The sequence below is a fragment of the Sciurus vulgaris genome (genome assembly GCF_902686455.1).
Source record: "Sciurus vulgaris genome assembly, chromosome: 5".
Classification (NCBI taxonomy): domain Eukaryota; kingdom Metazoa; phylum Chordata; class Mammalia; order Rodentia; family Sciuridae; genus Sciurus; species Sciurus vulgaris.
This window is the reverse complement of record NC_136465.1, coordinates 162449347-162472066: the sequence shown is the minus strand read 5'-3', so window position 1 is coordinate 162472066 and position 22720 is coordinate 162449347.

The following is a 22720-nucleotide window of genomic DNA, read 5'->3' as shown; positions in this document are numbered from 1 at the left end:
AAGAAAACATCCCAGAGAGTCAAGAACAGTGAGAGAACATTTGGCAGAGTGCTGAGAAAAGCAGTATCTTTACATATGGACAAGGAAGACTATCTTAAACCTAGACACAGACATTGAGCATTCACAGAAACAGAATGAAGTTTGCTTTTAATAGGGAACTTGGTACACAGAGAGAATAATTTTTGCATGAAAATATCAGAAACTATAAGAACATTAGGTCCCAGAACAAGATCATCAGAAAGCAGGCAATTCAAGAAAAATACACCTAGATCACACCTGCACAGAACAATTCCCTAGCCATATCTGTTATCGATTCTTAGTGGGGAACAATTAGATAATATCTGCAATATAGATCATACATGATTTGCTTGTTAATTGTTATGTAAAGTTGTTATTAGCTCCACTCCAAAGATCAAGTTCATTCTGCTCAGTTAAGCCTTAGTTAAGGAACTGCTTTACAGGAACTGTTTTAGATAGATTTCCAGGCTGGATGTGTCTGAGTTCTACCTGAGTATTTCAGTCAAGACTTGGGTTCCCAGAGTGGTTAATCTCTGGGGACCTGTTGTAGAAGGCTGATTCCTGTTTTGCACTGTGGAATGGGAGTGGTAAGATAAGAATAAGCACATCCTCACTGGTGAGTGGGTAGAAGTTGTGTGGACAGACTGTTGTGATACAAGGTGGTGAGTGGATAGAGGGAGGCACTGGATGCTAGACGGGAGAGAATTCTGTCCAGGTTTGAGATGTTCTTGGAAGCACCTGTGCTGAGTCGTAAAGAATAAATAGAGTGAGAAAAGGGGACAGGAGCTATCTAGGCAAGGTGGGCACTATGAGGAATCCCAGAGACCAGGAAAGCCATAGTCTGCTCCCCTGGAAGATGAGCTATTAACTGTCACCTGCCAGGTAGGCAGAGGTGAGAGAGGAGTCAGGAGAAATGGGTGAGAGAGGCTTTATGTGTCATGCTTACAAACTCAGATTTTCTTGAAAAATCATGACCAAGTCCCCAAAATATTTTAAAGTACGAGTAACAAGGTCTTATTTGAATTTTAAGTGGGCTAGGAATCAGAGTAGCTACAGGGAGACCATGTACAAGATCATAGCAAGGGTCAAGGTAAGGATCAGCCAGGATCTGAGTCATAGCAGTGAAAGAGAAAGAGAATCAAAATATGGATTTAATATATAAGTACACACACACACACACACACACACCATTAAGATGTAGCAATTGATTGAACAGGGAACTATGAAGAATCTTGGATGAGATCAAGAATCCAAGGATGGCTTCCAGCTTGGGTGACTGGGTAATGCCAACTAAAATAGGGAATTCCAGAGAGGGAAGAAGATGAAGTTGGCCTTGAACATGCCAACCTTTAGATGCCTGTGGAATATCCAGATGGAGATAATACAGGAGGCAGAGCTGCTGGAAAGACCTTCAAAGGATTGGCACCCTTATTTCTGGAAATCCCATCCCACTTCATAGGGAAGATATTAAAATTTGCCCACATCCCACATTAAATATAAATTTTGTAGTAAAAGTTTGAGAGAATTTTTATAATTTTGATTCCTGAAGTTATTTGCAATTCAGTTCATTTTTGATTGCCTACATTTTTTTCCAATTATCAGCAAATTGAACTTTCTTAAATAACAAATATACTTTTGTAACAAAATTGATGTGATACTATGTTCTACATAATACTTACTAAGTTTGCTTCCACAGAGTTGCTTCTGGTTTTTGGAGTTCATCATCCTTTTATTTGAGTTTCCCAGGTGTTGGTAGACCTTTGCAAAGTTTGGAGAATACAGGCAAGAAGACTCTGATAAAGCTTCCTGTGAGCAAACACTTGATGTTCAGGAAAGACAGATTTTCATAAGTTCAAAATACATAAGTTCTGGGTAAAACCATAAAAGTGAATGTAATGGCCCAAGAAAATGCATCAAGAAGGCAACTGGACCATAGAAAGGACAGCAGCATCTGCAAGAGAGTCAGAGGAAAGAGGATTCCAGGAAGGAGATGGTGAGAACAGTGAGAAAAGTTGAAAGGAACAGAGAGCAAAGGGCCGAGGAAGCAAAGAAGGGCAAAAAGACCACAATCGGGGCTATTCTGGACTATTTTGGGTCTGGACTCCTGCCTAACACTAGAATCACAAATAAAGACAATTAAGAGGAAAAAGGATCACAATTGATTATTGAGGTGGTGCCAGATGAACAGGAACCGACCATTGAATGAGAGTTCATTTAGCAAGAAGACTGGGCTAATGATCTCAGTGCAGGGAGGACACAGTTGACCTTAAAGAAAGCATCTCCAGAGAGAGGGAGTGGTCACAACAGAGCCAAGGAATGGAGGAGTGAACAGGAGGTTAGTGAGAGGAAGTGGTGACTATCCAAATTTGAGTGAGATAGAACAATGGCTGGAGTGGGTCATTGCCAACATGGGGCCTGTGGTGTTTGTTCAGAACAGGAAAGTTGTGAATGATTTTCTGAGCTGAGCAGAAGTCTCCAAGACAGATGGAGATATTGAAGTTAGTAGAGAAAGGAGGGAGGGGATGGAGGATGGCCTGGGAGAACAGATGGAAGTGGAGCAAGATCCAGGTATGGGTCTGCCTTGCTGGAGTTTAAGGGCATCTTGTCTCCTGGGTCTCCTGGAGCATGTAGACATACTACCTTGTTTGAACTCTTGCTCATGCTCATTTGTACAACTATTTCTCTATTTCTAAATATGCATGTCTTCCCCACAGACTGTAGAGGTCCTTTCTGGAAAGGACCAACCTTCAACCTAACCTTTTGTTTCACATATAAAAAGAAACCTTATTAGGGTTAAGGAACCTTGGAGATCATGTATAAAGTTCGCTCTTTTTTTTTTTAAGGAAGAAAGTTTTACAGAACACATATGTGTGTTTCATAATAGAAGAGATTTTCCTGATTCCTGGGGAAATGGTCTCTTTTTCTAGTAATGCACATACTTGGAAGAGGAAGAAGACAGGAACAGGAAGGGGAGGGTCTGAAACTTAAAGGAAAGTGATTTCTCCTTCTTAACTAGTCATCCATCCATCATCTGTAAGTTTACCTACCCAGTTTTGTCCTATTTATTGCCTTCATTCATTCAGCACCCGTGCATGTGTCCCCTTCCAGAGGGTTCCTAAGGGCAGTGACAAATTCTGAATGAGCACTATTTGATATATACAGCAGTTCTCTCTCTCTGCCCTCAGATGCTTCCTTCTAACTCTGAAGGCGGCCCCACTGCTTGGCAGTTTTAGAATCTAATGAAAAACTCTCTTCTGACCCCATCCCGAGTTTTCCCTCCCCACCACAAATACAGATGCAGTTCACTCTGGAGCCTTGGGTTGGCTCTGAGATGGAAGTGGGTTTGGATTGGTTGTGTGGCCCGAGCTGCAGAAGATGAGAAATGAGAATACTGACGTGAGCCTGTGTTAGTCAGGAAAATTCTAAGAAACTCTTCCCAAAGAGAGGCAGTGAGAGAATTTTTTTCTCCTCTATTAGACTTATATAACTTGTAAAATAACAGGCTACCATTTTAGAATAGTTGGTGTTGGCATACTGTTATTGTGAAAATTACACAAAACTATTCTTTTTAGAAAATATCACTTCAGGTTTTAGGTTAAAACTTGATGCCAAACACAGATGAGTAGTTGGTTTACACAATTATCGCCTTTTTCTTAGAAGTAAGGGCAAAAACCTCAAAACATGCCACAGCAAAGTGGCTATTTCTGTCACTGGCGAACAATTGAAGGACATCCATAAACCTTTGGAAATTAATATCCCCAGGAAAATCTATTTGACGAGAGTCACAAGGAAGTTATTAACTAGAGTTAAGTCACTGACAAGAGATATTATTAATGATCTCATCAAAATTTTAAGTGCATTTAACTATCACATTGCAAGCCTTATTATTGACGACTCAGAGAATGTCAAATTATTCTTCAGTAGTTACTTGGCTAGAGATCAAATGAAAAGAGATGAAGAGCTTAAGTTCTAGGTAATTCCATGATTCTTTCAGTTTCACACAATTAAAAAGTTAGAATCATTAACCTTTCTGTCTCTCCCTGTCCCCAATCTACCCGTGGTTAATACAGTAGTTTTCTTTTAATTGTTAATTGTTCCGTTTCTGTTCCAAATGCTGACGCAGGAAGGATAAAAGTCAGAAAAATCCTCCAAGCCTTGGTTTTCCAAAAGCGGTTCAGGAAATTCAGTTTATTTTCAGATTGGAAGAGACACTTTCAAGTACACTGGGTCTCTTACTGCCATCCCTCAAAGACTTTTTCCACAAGGGAAAGAAGCAGCCTCCTTCCCGCTTCATTCTTTCTCTCTGAAATGTTGATCTCACTTTCAGGTTGACAACAGGTTAAAAGTCAGGTTTTACCTCTGTCAGTGTCCTCGATAGGTGCTGGGACTTGGCCAGGCACTGATGCTGGATCATATATTTCATATATCTAAATTTTAAGCCTTTTCATAAATGCATACTTGGTGACTTTTCTAAACTGTAAATGTATTTGGTTACCTGGGACAATGCCCTGATCACTCTAGAACTCCTAATTGAACCTTGCCTATTATTCATGCAGCATCACACTGGCAGTTACAGAGACAAAGGTCAAAGTGAGGTGATGCTGGCTTTCAAGGAACTCCAGAAATCAAAACCAGTCATTCAGTACTCTGCATGAAGGAAGATGCAGGTAATACTCCAGGAAGTCAAGGAAGCAGAGAAGAGTGGAATACCTAACTCAATTTAGAAGGAAGGAAGGGAAGTCCAAGGAAAGCATCCCAAAGGGGGTGACTCCCAACCTGACCCTTAACAAATGAGTAGGAATGAATGAGGAAAGGAACCTTGTGTCCATCATAGGCAGGTGGTTTTACACATGGTTTTCCATGAAATCCTTTCAACATCCCTGGGAAAAAGGTATTATGATCCCTTATTTGTAAAGGAGGAAACTGAGGCTTTCTTTTTTTAATTTTAATTTTTACTTGTTCTAATTAGCTATACAGGACAGGAGAATGCATTTCGATTCCTTGCACATGAATGGAGTGCAACTATTCATTTCCCTGGTTGTAAATGATGTAGAGTCCATAGTGGACGTACGATCATACAAGTACCTAAAGTAATGATGTCAATCTCATTCCACCATATTGTCCACTTCCCTGCCCACTTCCATTCCCTCACTCCCTCTGCCCAATCCAAAGTTCCTCCATTCACCCTTTCCTCCACCCCCATTATGGATCAGCATCCACATACCAGAGAAAATATTTGGCCTTTGGTTTGGGGGATTGGCTTATACTCAGCATGATATTCTCCAACTCCGTCCATTTACTTGCAAATGCCATAATTTTATTCTTCTTTAAGGCTGAGTGATATTCCATTTTGTCTATATGCCAGTTTCTTGATCCTTTCATCTATTGAAGAGCCTCAACATTGGTTCCACAACTTAGCTATTATGAATTGAGCTGCTATAAACATTGATGTGCCTGAATCACTGTAGTAAGTTTTTTGGGTATAAACTGAGGAGTGGAATAGCTGGGTCAAATGGTGGTTCCATTCCAAATTTTCTAAGGAATCTCCATACTGTTTTTCATAGTGGTTGCACTAATTTGCAGAGTCCCACCAGCAATGTATGATTGTACCTTTGTTCTCACAACCTCACCAATACTTATTGCTGCTCATATCCTTGATCATTGCCATTCTGACTATAGTGAGATGATAGCATAGAGTAGTTTTAATTTGCATTTCTCTAATTACTAAAGATGTTGAACATCTTTTCATATATTTGTTGATCAATTGCATATCTTCTGTGAAGTGTCTGCTCAGTTATTTAGCCCATTTATTGACTACATTTTTTTTTTTAATTTGGTGTTAAGTTTTTTGAGTTCTTTAGATATCCTGGAGATTGGTGCTCTATTTGATGTGTTTGGTAAAAATTTTCTCCCAGTCTGTAGGCCCTCTCTTTACATTATTGATTGTTTTCTTTGCTGTGAAGAAGCTTTTTAGTTCAAATCCATCCCATTTGTTGATTCTTGATTTTATTTCTTGCACTTTAGGAGTCTTTTTAAGGAATCCAGGTCCTAAGCCAACATGATGATTTGGACCTGATTTTTCTTCTAGTATGTGCAGGGTCTCTGGTCTAATTCCTAGGTCCTTTAACCACTTTGAGTTTTGTGCAGACTGAAACTGAGGCTTTCAAGAATCAATAACCTCAGTGAACTTGAAAAATGACAGGCTTGGGACTCCAAGTTCATGCTCATCACCACTGGGGTCTTCATCTATCCTGTCCTTGTTTCTTAGATCCTCCATTGTGTCCTCTGCAGGAATATCAGATAATCCCTGTATACACAGAGACCTGAGAAACTACCTGCTGTAGTTCATCTCTGCTAGTGGGGCCACTGTGGATGGCTGCAGAATATCAACTGTCCTTTGAGACAGAAACTCTCCCACAGACTCAACACCCTTCTCACCCATAAAGCTTGGCACTCAACATGTGTCACATCACTTGGCACTTTATTAAACCACACCTCCCTAGTTCATCATTCACTCATCCAAAATGAGATGGAGAATTATTATTTCCCTCCCATCAGCTGGTCAGAAGATTATTTTCAGAGAAACGACTATTCCAGATAGGAAAATGTCTTGAGAAGTCATCTTAGGATAGATGTGTCACTGTGAGGTATACATGTGAGCCAAAGCTTCAATGATGGGGGCTTAGCACATTCATCATGTAAGTCAAAGAAAGCTTAGTTGCTTCTGAGATAATTGAGGAGAAAAGAGAGAAAGTGAGAGGGAGAATAAGTATATTGTCATTATTCCCTAAACAATATAGTATGTCAGCTACACAACATTACAGTTTATTAGGTATCATAAGTAATCTAGAGATGATTTAAAATACATATGAGGATATGCCTAGTTCATACTAAGCCATTTCATATAGGAGACTTGAGCATCTGTGGACATCTGCAGAAGGGGGTTCTGGACCCTGTTCCCCAGGGATACTGAGGGATGAATGTATTTTATAAGTAAAGAAAATGACACTCAAACAGATCAATTTACTGGGCTAGAATGCAGCCTTCTGCAAATGAAAACTGGATGTGATCCTGAGACTTCAAGGATTCCACTCTAAAGATCAGCCCTTCTCTGGACTGTGAGCTGCATTAGCTTCTTTTTGATTCTCACACTGGCCCAACTAATTGGCTGCTGAGAAGATGTCTACTGACTGAGGCAGCTGGTAGCAAATGTACAGAACATTCTGACCACATTCAAGTTCTTTTTGGCTCTAAATCAACTGTCATTGGAGAGTTGGTAAATGCTAATACCCTCTCCAGGGGCTCTGTCCTTTTAGTCTCTGCCATGTGTCCCCATGTCCATGTTTTCCACAGAACATCCAAATCTTGGAATAATGATGGTGCAGAGAGGTGTTCAGCTTGGGATGAGTTTGGGAAGGTTGGCCAGGAAGACCCACGTTTGAAGGTCACATAGCATTGAGAATGATGACTGTAGAATAACGGAGTTTTGTGTTGTTGTTATTTGGGGTTTTTTGTTCGTTCTTTTTCTAGTGCTGGGGATTAAAATTCACGCCTCATGCATACTAGACAAGTACTCTACTACTCAGCCACATCCCCAGTCCCTGGAGAACACCCTTGAGTAAAATAAAAGAAAATAAAAAAAGAACAGAGAGAGAGAGAGAGAGAGAGAGGAGAAAAATTACTGGACAAACTAAGAGGCCAAAGAAGGGAGAGAAACAGAAAAGGAGAAAAAGGAGAAGGCACAACTGCCTAAAGGAATCAATCACTCTTGCAAATAACAAAAAACCTTCCACTGGAGAGACTAGAAAGGGCCTACATGAGAGGAAGAGAGCATGCCCCCTGCCCTCAGGCCCTCTCTCCTGCATCCCCACACCATGGCAAGCCCTTTCCTTACCATGTTTTCCATGCCAACCCCCAAGGGCATTCTGATGCCCCTTTACAGCCCTGGTCCTGAGAAGTCTCTCCTCTGCCATTTCAGAAGTCCTATTTCTTTCAAGGAATTTTACTAAGAACCAAGAGGAACTGGAAGGAAAGAAACAGAAGTATGGGAAATTGCTAAACATACCACTACATCTGAGCTGAGGATGACAAAATCTGACATGCAGGCTTTCTGTGGCCTGACCTCACCTTAATTCTATCCAGGCGCTATTTACTGATGGCCTACCAGGTGCCAAGCATTGTTCTACATGCTGAAATCAGTGGGCAAGACAAGCTCCTACCCAGACTCATATCTCCTACTATTTTGTGGCTTCAGAAACCCTGTAGGACCAACCTACTGTACCTCCTCCTGCTTGTACCTGCTTAGAATTTTCCATTTGCAAGTGACTAAAGGGAGAAGAAAGGAGGGGAGGAAAAGAGGAAGAGAAAACCCATAGGAAGAAATAGGAATGGAAAAAAAGGAAAGGAAGGAGGGAAGCCGCAGAGCACATGGGCTCTGAACCTGTACCTTGAAGACCAACATCCAGGTGTTCAGATCCCACACTGCCATTATCTTGAGATAATGGGCAAGACATAAACACCATGAGTTTTGGTTTCCCTGCTGTACAAGGCACATAACAATTCCTTACCAGTCTTATAAAATTAGGTGAAAGCATGGTTGTAAAGCTCTTTAGCCCTGTTACTGCTACCTGACCTTCATTTAATGAAAACTCCTAACCTTATCCTTCTTTTATCCTAATGGGAATGTTGGGGTTACAGGGAGGGGTGAAGTGAGGCTCAGCAGGGCCCCACAGGCCTCTCAGAAGCCATGGATAGCTCTCTGAAGAAGTTCAAAAAGCATTCTGGAAAAAAAAAAAAATTGCAACCAAAAGACTCAGACCATTTCTAGAACCCAGTCCAAACCAAACCTTTTCGAAGGTCATAACGTGTTCTGAGGTTTCATTCCACTATTTTTCACTTATACAGTCCTCACCCCTGCCAGGGCTGAGCTAGGATTTGAGCTCAGCATAGCCAAATACCACAAGGGGAAAAAAGCCCAAGCCCTTTGCCCTGAATGTGTCTCCAGCCCAACAGAGAAGCTCTTCCAGAACACTCTGGAAGCTTCCAGCAGCCAGTAACTCCAGCAGCCACCTTTCCAGATAGCTGCTGAGCACAGGTCTACAGCACCCAGCTACCCCGTACCTCTAAGACGTGGATGCAGACAGGGTTTACAGCTGTCCTCAGACCCTGGTGACCCAACCACGGGCTGGGTGAGAAAGGAGGCTGCCAGATGTGGGATAAAATAACTGATTTTTCCAGAAAGTGTCTTACTTCCATCAGGGCCAATGTAGAAAGAAGAGGCCACAGAACTGACCCATGGGCGTGTTCTTTATGGAAATGATTTTCTCAGTGCTTGTACTTGGTACACTGCAAGGTTCATAATTCACTTCTTGCAAAAGTGACTGTATGGAGAGCAGAGTCATGGGCTCACCTAAGAAAACAAGTCAGACAACTGCCTACTGAGAGAGACAGTGAGGGAGAGAGAGGTGCCTGCACAGGTACCTCTGGAGGTGTAATGAAAGGCAAGAGCTGTCTTACAGCAACACCTGTGCTTCCCAGGGAGCTCCAAGGACTGCTGGAAAAGTGGAGAGTAGCTGTGGGAAGAATAGATTCTGGGAAACCACCTTTCTGCACTTAAGATGAGGGGATTGGTGGATGATCTTAGGGAAGGGAATTTCTTACCAAGATAGGCAACTGGCATTGATTAGGTCAATGTTTAAACTGCGGATAAAATTCTGTGTGTGTATGTCTGTGTGTGTGTGTGTGTGTGTGTGTGTGTGTGTGTGTGTGAGAGAGAGAGAGAGAGAGAGAGAGAGAGAGAGAGAGAAAGAGAATTTTTTAAAGTGCAGAGTCTAAAACTTTCCTTATATATTAAGCATTATAACTTAATGGCTTAAAAATTAGAAACCAATCTCAATTTGAATCCTAGTCCTACCACTTCACTTACTGGCTGTGTGACTTTGGGGAAACTATTTAATCCCACCTTTTTGTAATTTTCCAGCCAAATGGAGATAAATGGATTTGACTGATAAGAATTTAACATGATAACATTGTAACACATGGTGCTAGTACTTAGTAATCAATGAATAACAGAAATAATAATATTATTATTAAAGTACTAGGACTTTGCATTTTAAATAAGATACTGATGCTCTGGACCACATGTTGAGAACTTGTAGTCCAAGAATTAGAAGTATTTCTGAGGCAACGCTACCATGATAGTATAATGAAACTGGAAGCCACTGTAATGGAACTGTGAAGAACTGGGGTCAAAGTCCTCTGAGATTCTGTTCTAGGTGTTGTCCTGCAGGGTCTTGATACACTGGGTAAGGAAGGTTGAACTGGTTGATGTCTCAGTACTTAGCCTGGAAGCCTTTTCTTTTCCTAAACAGATGTTTAGGCAGGAAGAGGATTAAACCCAGGAGTGCTTCACCACTGAGTTGCATCCCCAGTCCTTTTTATTTTTTGTTTTGAGATGGTCTTAATAAGTTGCTGAGACTGGCCTCAAACTTGTAGTCCTCCTGCCTCTGCCTCCCAAGTCACTGAGAGGTGCCCACAATATTCATTTATTGATTCAGAGGAGGGATTTACCTGCAAACTTGGATGCAAAAAGCAAGCTGCAATCACTCAGTAAATATTTCTAAAGAGCACCAACTTGTATAGACAATTGCCCTGGGATCTAATCCTAGCCATTGTTTATTGATTATTCCTATTATTATTATTCACAAGGAACTAGCACAATGCTTAGCACACAATGATTTCTCCAAGAATAAGATTTCCCTTCCACCATCTCATTCACCAAGTGCTTTTCCATTCTTTACTATCTTTCTCTAGGTTCCCAGTCTTCTCCTCCTTGGACAAATGAATTTTGCTAGTACTTCTTAAAGACTATTATGAAACTTTTCAATTCCTTCCTACCATATATCTACAAATAGACCCATTTCTCTAAATATTCTTATCTTTTCCCCTTCTGTTTTTAAAGGAGAAATATCCTCTAAAGTGAATCTTTCCAACTGGGCATTCGTTAGCCTTTGCTTGAGTCTCTTCAGACACTTCAATCCATCAATAGTACTTCTTCCTACATCTTAAGCCTCTCTCTCTCCTCTCTGATTCACTAGTCTCAGAAAATAGACTTGCTCTCTTAAAAAAATAAGCAAACAAGCCAAGAAAATAATTCCTCTCTTCCCTAAATCTCTATGTAGTTTCTCTCTCTCCCTCCTCTTCCCCGGCTCTGTCTTTCCCTTCCCAGGCAAGTTCTTGGAAATCTAGGCCACCCCTTGCTGATTTCACTTCCTCCTTTCATCACCCACAGCAGGCTGGCTTCCAGCCATCTCTCCACTTACTCTGTTCTTGTCAAGGTCACATTGACCTCTGTATTTACAGATCCAGTGGTAGCTCCACATGCCTTAACTTACTTGACCTTCCTATTGAATTTGGTACTAGGGTCCATTCCTCCCTTGAAACTGCCTCCATTGAATCCAGCCCTACCTCCAACTGCCTCCCACATACCACTAGCCAGTTATCCTATGAGCACTTCAAAGTGTCAAAGCTGTATTCTGTCTTTCCCTCCAAACCAAACTATCCTCTCCTGTTTCTTGTTCATAACAATGTCACTGTCAGTCATTGGCTCACCGAAACTGGAAACTTTGAAGTCCTCATCAATCTTTCTTTCTTTACTCTCTAGATTCAATTGCTCACTGAATCCTATTGTTTTTATTCCATTAACAGCTTTAGCTTCATCCATGTCTTTCCACTAGTGCTGCACCCCCACCCCGAGGATATTCCAACAATTACCTGATTTATTTTAGTGGTCTCTCAAGTGGTAGAAACTTTTCCAGCCTCTCCTTACACCAAGCAATCTGTCCTAAAGTCAATAGATGATAAGATAGCATAGTGGTTAAGGAGACAGACTGCCTGGTTCAAATTTAGACACAACCCTTTATCAACTGTGTGAAACTGAGCAAGTTATTCGTCTTCTCAGCTGCAAAATGAGGGTGGTAATCTTCCTCATAGGGTTCTTGTGATATCAAATGAATTTAAAGTATGTAGACAAGAGCATGAGAGTGAATGCTCATTGAATATTAATTGTTGTTATTATTTAATGTTGCTCAAGTAGACATTAAAAACAAAAAACTAAACTTTAAAATAAATCATTTCTACAGCCATGGCAGACAAGCCCCTCAATGCTATGTTTCCTACCTGCTCCTTCAACTGCATCTCTCAGGGTTCACACTCAAATTCATACTCCTGTCATATAGTTCCCATGATGCACTCTTAAACTGTTACATGATTTGTCTGTACCTGGTATATTCTTATCCTTTTTCTGTTCTACATAAACTCCCATTCACCCCTCCAACACCCTCTGTCACTTGTGAAGTCTAAGAATTTTCTGCCACCCTCACACTGAAAAAAATCACTACTTTGTATGTAATTTAAATAATATTGACCTTACATATACTTGGGTGTAAACATGTGTGTGCATATGTACATGTACACACACACATCATGTGGTATTGAATTTCCACATTTGCACATCTGCTCATCCTTTGAGAATAGAAGCTCTTACAGATAGAAACCATCTGACTCATGTCGGGGTAGATAAGACTTGCCATATAATGGACCCTTACAATACTAACACTTTACATTCCTCTGTGCCTTATAATTTACAAAATGATGTGTACTGCAGAAAGTCTCCAAAGATGGTCATCATCAATTCCTTTTCTCATTGTACATGCATTCAACTCTGTCAATAAATGGAAGACTACTTCCTGTCCTCCTGAATTCAGGCTGGCCTTGCCTAAACCAGAAGAATATGGTGGAAGCAATGTTCTGGAACTTTCAAACCCAGGCCTTAGGAGAACTGGCACCTTCTGCCTTTTTCCTTTTAAAAACCAGACTTTAAGTTAGAAGTCTAAGTGAGACAGTCAGGGATCCTCCTCCTGAAAAACAGGATGCCCTTAAGATTAAGAAAGTCAAATCTCTCATGAGGAAATGAGACAGCCAAGATAGGCCTCATTCTTACAGGGTTAACAGGCATACCAGAAACTTAGGAGTTAAAAAGTAGACCAGTCTCCAAGGCCATAAAATTAAGATAACATAGCAGGAGATGGGAGGTTGGGAAATCAGTTCAGCCTTCTGAGACTATGTGGTCAGCAGAAACACCAAGAAGCCAGACACGACAAGACAAGGTCACTAAATTCAAATCTGAGACAGGAAAATAGTTTGCCCTGTTCTGAAAATAATATTAGGGCTTTCCCAGATGATAAGGAGAATCTGCAGATGGTAAGGGGCACATGTACGCACAGGATTGTCACTGAAGTAACCTGCAGTTCTTTACTTCATGAGCTTAGTGAAACACACACCCTGAGGAGGTGGAGGCTCAAGATGGTAATGAGACACGTGTGGCATGAAGAAGCATGATGCAGAGAAGCAGCACGACTAAAACTCCACCTCTCCACATGAGGACATCACAGGCTGGAACCCTGCCTACCCTGCAGAGGCTGTGAAAGCTGTGCACCTTTGTCCTTTGCTGAAGCCAGCCTGACACTTTGGGTAAGTACTGTCTCCCTCTTGGCTGAAGCATGAGCTTCCCCAGTAAAGAGCCTCATTCCTGTGATACTGTGCATCTACCTGACTCTTCTGATAAAGGGCATAAGGACCCACCAAGTTGGTGACATAATCACACTGAGACCCAGGAAGCAAGAGCCTAAAAACAACTCAGGGCCTGGGGGCATCCTGGGGATCCTGTTCCTTCCACGTCTTCCTGCTCATCACCAGTCAGGGGGGAACCCATCCAGCAATCAGCACCACTGCTTTGTTTTTGGGGTAGAGCGATGCCCTATTTTCCTAGAATGTTCCTGTTTTAGCTCTGAAAAATTCACGTCCCAGGAATCCTTTAGTCCTGGGCAGTCCAGACAAGAGGTCAATCTCTCTTTAGGATACCTATCACAGTTGACATCTTCTCCTGAGTCTCTGGAGACACTCAGTTATTGCCCCAGAGGTCTCTGGGTTGGAAAAAGACATTTATTACCTCCAAGGTTAATTTTCCAATACAGCAAAGAATCAGTCTATTCTCTTTTGCATCTCCAATCATGCCCAGCCACATGGTCCAGTAGAGCTTGCCAGAGGTTATTCAATGAACCCAACTAATACAATGAAGACTATCCCAAAGTTATGTAACATAATTCCCTGTAATTATTCAATTCTCAGTGTAATGAAAGCCCAAATGTTAAGCTCCAAATAAAGTCCCTCTCTAAAGCTTAAAGTACAAAAAATTAAATACATAAAATGAAAAATCCTATCCTCTCCAATGTATTTATCTGCTAGTCTCAGCCAGATAGCACTCAGGTTCCTTCGGCTCTCCTGAGCTATGTTCTCAGGAGTTGAAAAAGCCCCTCTACCTCCTAAGGGACAAACTGCAGTGCTGCCACCATAAAAAACCACCAGGATCAAGTCCTCGCATGATGGTCGTTATTATACAGTCCAGTGACTCAGAACCTGTCACGTTGATAACTCATACAAAAGACGTTATTGTCAACTGACATGGTATTATCTGAAAGAGAAAAAGTAAATCAATGGTCAAGGTGGGAACTGGAAAGGTAGTTCTCATCCAACCTAATGATTTATGGAAGGAATTATCTCAGAGGTCTTGATTTAGTGTGTTGACTATCTCATTCCAAAGTTCACATGAGTCTATGGTTTCATCAACCCCTCCAAAATTCACATTGAAATGTATTGCCATTTTAACAGTATTAAGAGGTGGGACTCTTAAGCCTCTAAGAGGGCTCCACCCTCTTGGATCAACTCCACTCATTATGGCTGGAGTGGGCTAGTTACTGTGGGAGAGGGTTCCTGATAAAAAGTATGAGCCCCCCCCAGATTTTTTCCCAATATGTTGACACAACACAAAGGCCCCCTCCAATATCATGCCAATATCATGCTCTGGACTTCCTAGCCTCCAGAACTGTGAGCAAAATAAATTTCTATTGTTTATAAATTACCCAGTCTGTGGTATTCTATGACAACAACAGAATCAAGTACAACGATGACTCTACTCATTTCCCAGAAAATTTCTCCATATATTTCAACTACTTTTTGTAGGAGTCCCTTCCCTGCAGCCAGAGAGCCATGACTGAAGCACCCTTCATATTTCCAAGATCTCACTCATTTGGTTCCCTGAAATCTCATCTTACACAGATTGAAGAAGCTATCAATAAAGCATACATTAAATGCAGTAGGAAAATGAGTTCTGAGAATATAACTCAGTAGATAAGAAGCAAGAACAGAATTTTTAAAATTTTAATGACCAAATTGCATTTTTACTCATTTATCAACTTTTTAAAATATGAATACTGTGGGATCTATAACAGCATTTCTATTTTAGGGGGAAGTTTCCACAGACATGTCTCATGATATGATTTCAGATTTATGAAATTCCAGAAAGGTTAGAAACACATCTGCCTAGAAATGGAGCCCTAATTATGGTTTCCACACCATAAACATGAGAAATGGGGAAATACACACTAGAAGGTTCTAAGAACATTAGATACCTTTTTTAAAAAACCACCCTGTATGTTTCAAGAACAACACTGAAGAAATAATGTCCACTCTGGAGCGGGGGCAGAGAGTTGGGCCTTATAAAGATGGTGCTTGTCCCTGGTGTTCACCATCTTCATGGACATCTCTCACTAAGAACAATTGCCACTGCATGCAGATGTGACCTAGGTCCTCCCTGTGCCTCCGTTCTGGGGACATTGCTTTAACCTACTTGCTATCCACCTCATCACCAGTTACGCAGCCACTGAAAAGTCCAGAAATTCATTAGGATCTCAAAGCTTTGGTTGCCTTCTGCCAGGGAGACCCCTTCACAGATGTACACTTTACCTTTGATTTCAAACAGCAAGTAAGAAACCAGTGTCTATTCATGCTTCCCAAAAAAGGATTGTGTGCACCTGCACACCAACATCACACACACACACACACACACACACACACACACACACACAGCTCTACATAATCTAGACACTACTAAAAATTTTTCTGTGGGAGTCCAGGGGAAGTGAGGTCAATTACAGCACCTATCAAACAAGTAAAAGAAAAAAAATCTCTTCGTGAATATTTGTGATTCTAAAGTTTCCTTCTCATTTTCGAGCCACAAGGCATCCCTCCCTCCTGCTAAAATGAGCCCTGTCTCCTCAGTTTATCTCCCATCTCCTTTTATTCTCTTGTTCTCCTTCCCTTATCCCTTCAGAAGCCACACAAATTTCTACACTCATCTTGTGCACAGAAGTTTAGCAATCATCTTCTGCTACGTAAATGTATCCTTGAGATTTCACCCTCCTCCTCTAGAAATTTATCAAAGAATTTCTTCCTCACAGGTACAGTGTACTTCTAAGAATAATTCTGCTGAACAATGCTTTCTCTGTCTTCACTAAGGAAAAGAATCAGAGAATAATATAAAATTAGAAAACCTAAAGTATTACCCACCTTTCAGGATCACATACCCAAGCATGGGGCCTGCCATCCAGTGACTGAAACCACCAGCATGCCAAAGGACAAGTTTCTGGATATCTAGACCCAGGGGGCTAAAACTAGGACATAGAAGCTTAAGGAATATTTTTTAGTATCCACTTTGCTATCTTAGGATCTATCTATTATTCATTGAATTGACTTAGGAAATGATCTCTTCTTCCTGAGAAAACTACAGCTTCCCAAGTGGGCATGCCCTTACCTGGCAGCCGAATATGGCACCAGAATAGCTGGGGTGTTAGGGGCAGCTTCAAGGGTGAGCAACCTATGCCATCACACAGGTCCCAGGCTCAGAAAGGCCCCAGCCTTGGTCTTTGTTCTGCAGTCAACATCTTAACGCTCCCAACCTGCACTGAACTATGTTTCTGTGGGCCCCACCATCCAGGTAGCTGTCCCTGCTCAACATTTATATAAGAGGTGCCCACACAAAGAAAAAAGAGTGAGTCTTCTCCTTGCAGTGGTCTTAGAGGCAGCAGCAGACATGATCTCAGTAGTCATTACATACAGATCTTCTTCACCAGAAGACACAATGGAAGTCCAAAGATATGAAATGAACTGCTGCCCCGAGTCTCTCAGCTCATCCTTAGGAAAGCTGCTGCTTCCTGAAACTCCAGGGTTTTGTACAAGCTTCATTATCTTATAGCTCCAGAGGTTTCCTTATTTTCTATGGTGACTGCTGACATGTCACAAGATGGCCCAGCACTAGGTCTCCAAATCGGCACCTCCTCTCCCTAGCACCGTCCTAGCTCCCGAGTGGGTCCCACTTTCCCGAGCCTTTCTCCTCTTTTCTGTGTCTACTGGGGTCATGCACATGGCAGAGAAAAGGCAGCATTGTGAAAGGAATTCCCAAGGAGCAGGTGCTTAGAAAATGAGGGAAGTTTTTAAAGGGTGAAAGAAGCCAGAAATTCATAAAGAAAAGGAGGCCCAGAAAGTATTTTTTTGTTATAAATTAAATTTCATAATGCTGGCAGGAAGCTGAAAACACTAGCGAGGCCCGACTAGAGTGGGTGGCTAACAGCTGTAGGCAGCTGGGGTAGAAAGCAAGAAGAGGGAGACCGTGAAGACACAGCGGTGGGAAAAGAACCCGGAAAGAATGAACGAGAACCCTACTGCAGAGCGAGGTGACACAATTAGAGATAAATAACGGGCCAGTAACACAGTTACTTAGTGCCTTTATTCTCTACTAAAGGGGTTTTAATTTGCCATTAAGAATGCTGATGTGCTAACGTGCTGCCCGAGGAAAGGAACACACTGTTCAATCTCAAGGTCATTGAAGCTGGATTTTGAGGCTTCTCCAAGCCCAGCACATCGAGTCCACCTCTGGCAGGAGATCTGATTGGGGCAAGACCTGCCCCAGAGAACAATCCTCCAGGCCCTGCGGACGCTTGGTGGTGTTTGGCAATTCTGCCTATTGAAAAATTAAAAAGGAGTGGGGGAAGACCTTACAAACTACAACCCAGATTAAAGCTCAGCCCCAGGGGGTAGCATCAGATGGGAAATATGAATTTAGTGAAAAAACATCTGAACACTTGGAGAAAATTTGAAAACAGAACCATCTGTTACATAATCGGATCCAGGAGACTCTACACTTTGTACCAACAGCTGCCGTCAAATAGGAGATTATGAAACCTTGGACCAAATGCTCCACTAAGCCTGCTTTCTTGTTTCAGGGTTAACTTGGGGCAGAGCCACAAGACTGTAGGGATGAAATGTTGGAGTTCCCCTTGGCTGGCTTGTGCTCCAGGTGTGTCTTTCCTTTAATTCTGTCATCCATGGTAGATGTAGAAGTGACCCCAAGCCCAGGATGTGAGGTTGGAAGACGGGCATAAGAAACACACTCCTAGGCATCTCCGCCTCTCCTTTAGTGTTAATTCTAACTTCTTCTCCCATGTCCTCCAGTGTCTCCCCACCCACCTTCCATTCTCCGCTCCTCCAGGGCTCAGCACAGCAGCACAATCTCCAAAACTTCAGGGGCAAAGAAATTACAGCCACGATGGAAAAGGATGTAAGGATCAACATCGTAGGACTTTTGGTCTTTACTTCTGGCCTTGTCCACACATAGGAAGGTAAAGCCTTGGGGTAGAGAAGCAGTCAATAGATACTCTCAATGAAGAGACAACAAGGAAAGAACCCAGAACATTCTTCCTACTTCTCTTCTTAATTTTTCTTATTTCTTTCGTGCATCTCTAGCTCTCGGTGTTTAAAATAGTCTTGTTCTGAGCAGGTCCTGGTCCCTTGGATGACTAAACTATTCTGGGTATAGACCAGTTGAAGGTCCCTGTTGACCAGTCTCACAAGGCAGCACAGACCTATGAGAACCCAGAGTACAAAGGTTTATTCCAAAGCTTCCTTATATCTAGTCAAAACCTGGGAGCCTTCCTCAGCTCCCCTGCCTCTCGCCACCCACAGCTAACCCACCAGCAAGTCCCTTAGTCTCTATTCCCCAGACAATCCAAACTTCTCTCCCTCCTCCTTCCCTCTGGCCTGGATGACTACCTCTGGTCTGCTCGCTCTTATGCCTTCTCAATCCTATCTCCAACCGGAAGCAAGAGGGATTTTCAGGAGCTTAGCTCAAGTGATGTCCCCCTGCTTCTGGCACTCCAATGACTTCAAATAAAGGCAAACTCTGCCATGTCTCCTGTAATCTGGCCCCTGCCCACTTCAGCCTCATTTATTGTCACCGTTCTCCTCTCTCACAACACTACAAAGACATGGGCTTCTTGCTTCTTGATTAGAGCAGACCGGTTGCTAGAGGAAGGTCTCAGCCTCCGTCATCTCTATGTCCAGAATGTCCTCTTCCTGAAAGAGCTTCTCCATAGCTTCCTCCTTCTGGCTCTGATCACTCCTGTAACCAGCTGTCACTCTCTCTTCCACATCCTGCTTGTGTTCCTCATGGTATATAACACAAGCTTATTTATTTGATTATTGGCTTATTGATTGTCCTCCCTCCCTTGAATGCAACCTAATTGAGGACAGGGAATGAATGATTCTGAATTATTTACTTCAGTATTCAGGCCAGTGTTTTAAAAATGCTTCTGAAGTGAACGGATTCCTGGCTGGGGATGCCACAGAGAGATTTAGGACTAAGGACTGTCTTAGCACATCCTATCCCTTTTCAAGGCTTCAATTTCAGTGGTTTCAGAGCATTATTTGGAAACTTGGACTACTCCATTGCTATTGTTTGACAATCGTACACATGTTTATCAATGGAAATGATTTGCCTGGATGGCATACTGCCCCCCGCATTGAGCCCATTTTCCAGCACGGAATTACGAGCACAGCATCTACCTCTGGGTTTGCAGAGGGCCCGAACACTTCAAAGCACACGCACCCAACAATGACCTTCACCCCTCTCACAGCAGTCCTCCTCTTGTCATGAGGAGGGGAACGTCTCCTGGGTTCCAGTGGGGTAGTGGAGGCTCAGTGCCATTAGCTAGAATTCACTAGAATCCAGAGATGCGGGACTTCAGCCTGAGTTTTCTGGCTTCCCATTCCGCCTGGCTGTGTCTTATTATCTCATTTCTTGCTCATAATATCCCTGGGAGGTCGGAAGGGCAGGACGGTAATCCCTGTGACATTCCAATGAAGTCTCCACATTATGCACATGCATGCCAACCCTGACTGGAAAACCCCTGTCTGCCCAGACCCAACAGCATTACAAGGGGCTCTTCATGCCACACAAGTGGTATGGAGGGCTCTTCCAGATTGCTGCCTTTTGTAAACAGCACAGACAAAAGATAGCCCAAACTGTCTCCAGTACTGCCTGCACTGGTGCCCAGGTCGCCGCTCAGGAGTCCTGTGATTCCTCTCTCCTTGACCACCACACACACAAGCACCCCCTGAGTCACAGGGAGGGCCTGTTCTCCCTCCAGTCCAGCATCATCTCCTCTCTTGGGTCACTGTTCATTTCAGTCAGACTGTCTGAAATCAAATCTCTGCTCTACCATTTATTAAGTCATGTTTGACTTCAGCAAACTATTTAACTTTTCTATGTCAGAGTTTTCTTTCTTTTTTGCGGGGGCAGGTGGGGAAGTACTGGGTATTGAACTCAGGGCCACTCAACCACTGAGCCACATCCCCAGCCCTATTTTGTATTTTATTTAGAGACAGGTCTCACTGAGTTGCTTAGCACCTTTCTTTTGTTGAGGCTGGCTTTGAACTCACGATCCTCCTGCCTCAGCCTCCCTAGCCACTGGGATTACAGGCATGCACCACTGTGCTGGGCTATGTCATAGTTTTCTAATGTGAAAGTTAGGGTAGTAAATGGAACTGACCTAGTAGGAGTGTCATGAAGAGTAAATTTGTCAATGTGCAGAAAGCGCTTACAACAGAAAAGTGCCATGAGGTTGTGAGCTGCACTTGCTCTCATCAGTGTTTCTAGCGTGCCTCTGAATTACTACTTCACCTCCTTTCTAGATCCCCCAGCTTCTGTCTTGACTTCCTCTTCCACTCCACTCACCATCCACACCCAGAGCAGTCTTTCCAACACAGAGTGATGACTGTGGCATGTTTCGTGCCTTTTTCTTGATTCCCTAACAAAAGGTAAGGATTCAACTCCTCAGCATGTCACATAAGGCCACACCAGCCTTACTCATGCCACATCCCCCACAATCTACCCTCAGCAATATCGATCCATCCCTTCCTCTATAAACAAGATCAATCTTCGTCAATCCCTACTTATTGTATTCTGTTCCTACTGCTTGCTCTGAATATCCCTCTCCATTTACTTGGGAAACCTCTATCCAAATGTCAAGCTTCAGTTTAAATGTCACCATCTCTTTAGAGTCTTTAGTCACTCACCAACAAAACGCTGTCTCCACCCTCAGACCCAGCTCCATAGGCACCTGGCCCACCCTTGTTTCCAGGCCTCACACGTGCTAGTCGAGCACTCTACCACGGAGCTACCTCCCCAGCCCTTTACTCTGGCCTCAACAACATGGGCGAAGTATGAAGACCAAATGAGATAGCCCACTTGCCAAATGCTGGGAACAACTATTAATTTTATTGCCTACCATGATGCTCCAGCTCTTGTTGCATGGATCAGTGGTGTTTGGAAAGATGACAAATAGAAGATCTACATTGTCTTGCACTTTGCCTCTTCATTGTACCCCACCCCCTGCCTTGGCCCTTATGGTGGATGACTTCACGGTGTACAGGGGTCAGAAACTCGGCCGCCATCCTTCATGCTTCCCTCACTCTCAATCTGACATCCAAACCATCAGCAAGTCATGTCCGTTCTGGTTCCCAAATATATCCAAATGCACCCGGTTCTCTTTCTCTATAGCCTTGGCCCTAGTCCAGGCCACCCTCTCTATTCTGCACATGTGCCCTGCCTTTTGGCCAGCCTCTTCCCTTCTACCATGGCTCCGCTACAGGCCTTAATATAAAAGAAGATCCAAAAAACTCCACTAGAAAACTTCTAGAACTAATAAATGAATTCAGCAAAGTAGCAGGATATAAAATCAATACGTGTAAGTCTAATGCATTTCTATTCATAAGTGATGAATCCTCTGAAAGAGAAATTAGGAAAACCACTCCATTCACAGTAGCATCAAAAAAATAAAATACTTGGGAATTGATCTAACAAAAGAGGTGAAAGATCTCTACAATGAAAACTACAAAACATTGAAGAGAGAATTTGAAGAAAACCTTAGAAGATGGAAAGACCTCCCATGTTCTTGGATAGGCAGAATTAACATTGTCAAAATGACCATTCTACCAAAGGCGCTATACAGATTCAATGCAATTCTAATTAAAATCCCAATGACATTCCTCATAGAAATAGAGAAAGCAATCATGAACTTCATCTGGAAGAACAAGAGACCTTGAATAGCCAAAACAATCCTGAGTAGAAAAAGTGAAACAGGAGGTATCACAATACCAGACATTAAACTATAGTACAGAGCAATTGTAACAAAAACAGCATGGTATTGGCACCAAAATAGACAGGCAGACCAATGGTACAGAATAGAAGACACAGAGACAAAACTACATAAATACAGTCACCTCATACTAGACAAAGGAGCCAAAAACATACAATGGAGAAAGGATAGCCTGTTCAACAAATGGTGCTGGCAAAACTGGAAATCCATATGCAGTAAAATGAAATTAAACCTCTACCTCTCAACCTGCACAAAACTCAACTCAAAATGGATCAAAGACATAGGAATTAGACCAGAGACTCTGTACCTAATAG